Source organism: Pongo abelii, chromosome 11 (assembly GCF_028885655.2).
Source record: "Pongo abelii isolate AG06213 chromosome 11, NHGRI_mPonAbe1-v2.0_pri, whole genome shotgun sequence".
Lineage (NCBI taxonomy): Eukaryota > Metazoa > Chordata > Mammalia > Primates > Hominidae > Pongo > Pongo abelii.
In genome coordinates, this window is record NC_071996.2 from 100,704,437 (window position 1) to 100,710,539 (window position 6,103).

Sequence of the window (6,103 nt, forward strand, 5' to 3'; positions counted from 1 at the left end):
AGACGGGGCGGCCGGGCAGAGGCGCTCCTCACATCCCAGAGGATGGGCGGCTGGGCAGAGATGCTCCTCACTTCCTATACGGGATGGCGGCCGGGCAGAGGGGCTCCTCACATCCCAGACGATGGGCAGCCAGGCAGAGACGCTCCTCACTTCCTAGACGGGGTGGCGGCGGGGCAGAGGCTGTAATCTTAGCACTTTAGGAGGCCAAGGCAGGCGGCTGGGAGGTGGAGGTTGTAGTGAGCCGAGATCACGCCACTGCACTCCAGCCTGAGCAACATTGAGCATTGAGTGAGCAAGACTCCATCCGCAATCCCAGCACCTCGGGAGGCCGAGGCGGGCAGATCACTCGAGGCCAGGAGCTGGAGACCAGCCCGGTCAACACAGCGAGACCCCGTCTCCACCAAAAATACAAAAACCATTGAGGCGTGGCGGCGCGCGCCTGCAATCCCAGGCACTCGGCTTAGGCAAGCCGAGGCAGGAGAATCACAGGAGCCCGAGGCAGGGAGGTTGCAGCGAGCCGAGATCACGGCAGTACAGTCCAGCTTCCACAACAGAGGGAGATTGAAAAAAGAAGGAGAAGGAGACGGAAGAAAGGGGAGAGGGGGAGGAGGAGGGGGAGGAGGAGGGGGAGGGAGAGGGGCAGTGTTTCATAGTCTTTCTTTCACCTCCTTGGTTAGGTATATTCCTAAGTATTTTATTTTATTTTTTTGCAACTGTTGTAAAATGGGTTGAGTTCTTGATTTCTCAGCTTGGTCACTGTTGGTGTACAGCAGTGCTACTGATTTGCATACATTAATTTTGTATCCGGAATCTTTACTGAATTCATTTATCAGATTTAGGAGCTTTTTGGATGAGCCTTTAGGGTTTTCTAGGTATATGATCATTTTTATTTTTACTTTATTTTTATTTTTTGAGGTGGAGTCTCACTCTATCACCTAGCCTGGGGTGCAGTGGCGCAATCTCGGCTCACTGCAATCTCCGCCTCTTGAATTCAAGCAGATTCTTCTGCTTCAGCCTCCCAAGTAGCTGGGATTACAGGTGCCCACCATCATGCCTGGGTAATTTTTGTACTTTTAGTAGAGATGGGGTTTCACCATGTTGGCCAGGCTGGTCTCAAACCCCTGACCTCAAGTGATTCACGTGCCTCGACCTCCCAAGGTGTTAGGATTACAGACATGAGCCACTGTTCTCAGTCAGGTATATGATCATATCATTAGCAAACAGTGACAGTTTGGCTTTCACTACCGATTTGGATGCCTTTATTTCTTTCCTTTGTCTAATTGCTCTGTCTAAGACTTCCAGTACTATGTTGAATAGAAGTGGTGCAAGTGGATATCCTTGCCTTGTTCCAGTTCTCAGGGGGAATGCTTTCAACGTTTCTCCATTCAGTATAATGTTGGCTGTGGGTTTGTCATAGATGGCTTTTATTACCTTGCAGTATGCTGATTTTGCTGAGTGTTTTAATCATAAAGCAATGCTGGATTTTGTCAAATGCTTTTCATGTATCTATTGAGATGATCATATGATGTTTGTTTTTAATTCTGTTTATGTGATGTATCACATTTATTGACTTGCATATGTTAAACCATTCCTGCATCCCTGGTATGAAATCCACTTGATTATGGTGGATTATCATTTTGGTATTCGGCTAGCTAATATTGGATTTGGTTAGTTAGTATTTGTTGGATTCGGTTAGCTCGTATTTTGTTAAGGATTTTTGCGTCTATGTCCTTCAAGGATATTGGTCTGTAATGTTCTATTTTTTTGTTGTGTCTTTTCCTGGTTTTGGTGTTCGGGTGATACTGGCTTCACAGAAAGATTTAGGGAGGATTCCCTCTTTATCTTTTGGATCAGTTTAAGTAAGATTGGTATATTCTTTTTGAATGCCTGAGAGAATTCAGCTGTGAATCCATCTGCTCTTGGACATTTTTTTTGTTGGCAATTTAAAAAATTACTATTTCAATCTTGCTGCTTGTTATTGGTCTGTTCAGTTTCTATTTCTTCCTAGTTTAATCGAGGAGGGTTGTATATTTCCAGGAGATTATCTGTCTCCTCTAGATTTTCTAGTGTGTGTGTGTGTAACGGTGTTCATAGTAGCCTTGAATGATCTTTTGTATTTCTGTGGTATCAGTTGTAATATCTCCTGTTTCATTTCTAATTGAGCTTATTTGGATCTTTCTTTTCTTGGTTAACTTTGCTAATGGTCTATTAATTTTGTTTATCTTTTCAAAGAACCAGATTTTTGTTTCATTTATCTTTTGTATTGTTTTTTGGTTTCAATTTCATTTAGTTCTGCTCTGATCTTTGTTATTTATTTTCTTCTGCTTGGTTTGGGTTTGGTTTGTTCTTGTTTTTCTAGTTTCTTGAAGTGTGACCTTAGATGATTTGTGCTCTTCAGTTTTTTTGATGTAGGCATTTAATGCTGTGAACTTTCCTCCTACTACCACTTTTACTGTATCCCAGAGGCTTTGGTAAGTTGTGTCCCTATTACCATTCAGTGAATTTCCAGTTTTATTCCACTGTGGTCTGAGAGGGTACTTGATATAATTTCAATTTTAAAAAATTTATTGATATTTGTTTTGTGGCCTATCATATGGTCTATCTTGGAGAATGTTCTACGTGCTGATGAAAAGAGTGTATATTCTGCAGTTTTTGGGTAGAATGTTCTATAAATATCTGATAAGTCCATTTCTTCTAGGGTATAGCTTAAGTCCATTGTTTCTTTGTTGATTTTCTGTCTTGATGACCTGTCTAGTGCTGTTAGTGGAGTAATGAAGTCCCCACTATTATTGTGTTGCCATCTATCTCATTTCTTATGTCTAGTAATAATTGTTTCATAAATTTGGGACCTCCCATGTTAGGTGCATATATATTTAGGATTGTGATATTGTCCTGTTGGACTGATTTTTTAAATCATTATATGATGTCCCTCTTTATCTTTTTAAACTGTTGTTGCTTTAAAATTTGTTTTGTCTGATACAAGAATAACTACTCCTGCTTACTTTTGGTTTCCATTTGCATGGAATATCTTTTTCCACCACTTTCTCTTAGATTTATGTGAGTCCTCATGTATTAGGTGACTATCTTGAAGACAGCAGATAATTGTTTGGTGGATTTTTATCCATTCTGCCATTCTGTAAAAATTTTTTTAACTTGAAATGTTATTATTTATGTATTGGCATATAATAGACTATTTAAAGCTGTTAAAATTATTTAAAATAGTTTTTAAAATTATTATAATTTAAGTTCTAGGGTACATGTGCACAATGTGCAGGTTTGTTACATAGGTATACATGTACCATGTTGGTGTGCTGCACCCATTAACTCGTCATTTACATCAGGTATATCTCCTAATGCTATCCCTCCCCCCTCCGCCTACCCCACTACAGGCCCCGGTGTGTGATGTTCCCCACCCCGTGTCCAATTTCCTTGTTCAATTTCCACCTATGAGTGAGACCATGCGGTGTTTGGTTTTCTGTCCTTGCGATAGTTTGCTCAGAATGATGGTTTCCAGCTTCATCCATGTCCCTACAAAGGACATGAAATCATCCTTTTTTACGGCTGCATAGTATTCCATGGTGTATATGTACCACATTTTCTTAATCCAGTCTATCATTGATGGGCATTTGGGTTGGTTCCAAGTCTTTGCTATTGTGAATAGTGCCGCAATAAACATACGTGTGCACGTGTCTTTATAGCAGCATGATTTATAATCCTATGGGTATATACCCAGTAATGGGATGGCTGGGTCAAATGGTATTTCTAGTTCTAGATCCTTGAGCCATTCTGTAAATTTTAAGTGGAGCATTTAGGCCATTTACATTCAACATTAGTACTGAGATGTGAGGTGCTGTTTTATTCATAGTGCTAGTTGTTGACTAAATACCTTGTTTTTTTTTTCCATTGTGTTATTGGTTTATAGGCCCTGTGAGATTTATGCTTAAGGAGTTTCTATTTTGGTGTATTTCAAGGTTTTGTTTCAAGATTTAGAACTCCTTTTAGCAATTCTTGTAGTGCTGGCTTGGTAGTGGTGAATTCTCTCAGCATTTTTTTTGTCTAAAAAATACTTTATTTTTCCTTCATTTATGAAGCTTTGTTTTGCTAGATACAAAATGCTTGGCTGGCAATTATTTTATTTGAGGAGGCTAAAGATAAACCCAGTCCCTTCTGGCTTGTAAGGTTTCTGCTGAAAAATCTGTTGTTAACCTGATAGGTTTTCCTTTATAGGTTACCTGATGCTTTTGCCTCACAGTTCTTAAGATTCTTTCCTTTGTCTTGACTTTAGATAACCTGATGACTATGTGCCTGGGTGATGATCTTTTTGTGATGAATTTCCCAGATGTTCTTAGAGTTTCTTGTATTTGGATGTCTAGATCTCTAGTGATGCCAGGGAAGTTTTCCTTGATTATTCCCTCAAACATGTTTTCCAAACTCTTAGATTTCTCTTCTTCCTCAGGAACACCAATTATTCTTAGGTTTGGCTGTTTAACACAGTCCCAACTTTCTTGGAGGTCTTGTTCTTTTTTTTTTTTTTTTCTTAAGACGGAGTCTCTCTCTCTCTTGCCCAGGCTGGAGTGCAGTGGCCCGATCTCGGCTAACCGCAACCTCCACCTCCCTGGTTCAAGCAATTCCCCTGCCTCACCTTCCCGAGTAGCTGGGATTACAGGCGCATACCACCACACCCGGCTAATTTTTTTGTGTTTTTCGTAGAGACGGGGTTTCACCATGTTGGCCAGACTGGCCTCGAACTCCTGACCTCAGGCAATCTGCCTGCCTCGGCCTCCCAAAGTGCTGGGTAATCCCAGCCGTGCCCGGCCTGTTTATTTTTTAAAATATTCTTTTTTCTTTGTCCTTGTCTGATTGGGTTAATTTAAAAGAGTTGTCTTTGAGCTCTGAAGTTCTTCTACTTGTTTGATTCTGCTGTTGAAACTTTTAAGTGCATTTTGTATTTCTCTAAATGTGTCTTTCATTTTCAGACGTTGTGATAGTTTTTTCTTTATGATATCTATTTCTCTGGAGCATTTTTCATCCATACTCTGTATTGTTTTTTAAAATTTCTTTCTCTGGTATCTTTTCGAGAAGCTGAATAATCACCCTTCTGAATTTTTAATCTGGCAATTCAGAGATTTCTTCTTGGTTTGGATCCATTGCTGGGAGCTAGTGTGGTCTTTTGGGGGTGTTATAGAAACTTGTTTTGTCACAATACCAGAATTACTTTTCTGATTCTTGCTCATTTGGGTAGACTATTTCAGTGGAACAATCTGAAACTCAAGGGCTGCTGCTCAGAATCTTTTGTCTCATGGGGTGATCCCTTGATGTGGTGCACTCCTCCTTTCCCTAAAGATGGGGCTCTGGCAAGCCAGACTGCAGACTGATTGTTATTGCTCTTCTGGGTCTAGCCACCCAGCAGTGCTACCAGACTCTAGGCTGGTGCTGGAGAATGTCTGTGAAGAGTCCTGTGATGCAATTTGTCTTTAGGTCTCCCAGTTGTGGATACCAGCACCTGTTCTGGTAGAGATGGTAGGGGAGTGACGTAGACTCTGTGAGAGTCCTTGGTTGTAGATATGTTTAGAGTGCCTGCTTTCTCAAATGCCGGTTATGCCAGCAGTGAAGCTGTCATGTGGACAGATTCAGAACCACTGGTTAGCCAGGATGTTGCAGGCAGTGGAATTAGCTGTTATTTTCTCCTTCCTTGGAAAAGGGTTGTTCTGTCATGAGTTGCTGTAATGTCCTGAGTTGGTTGGCCTCTAGCTGGGAGGTGGTGTTTTTGAGATAGCACCAGAGTTTTTCACCTGTCTTGTGGAATTTGCAGGGGCCTGTCACTTATTTTAAAGGATCTGTGATTTGTTTTGGTTTTCCTGATATGCTCCTGCAGTGGTTGCTGGAGCAAAAGTTCATGGTGTGAATCTCCCCACACTGTTCTCTCCATCCAAGTGGGAGCTGCACATCAGCCCTATCTCCTAACCACCATCTTCCCTCTCTCACTTTTTTCTTTTTTATTGCTGAGTAATAGTCCATTATATAGATATATCACATTTGTTTATCCATTCATCAGATGATGGACATTTGGGCTGTTTCCACCTTTTGTCTATTGTGAATACTG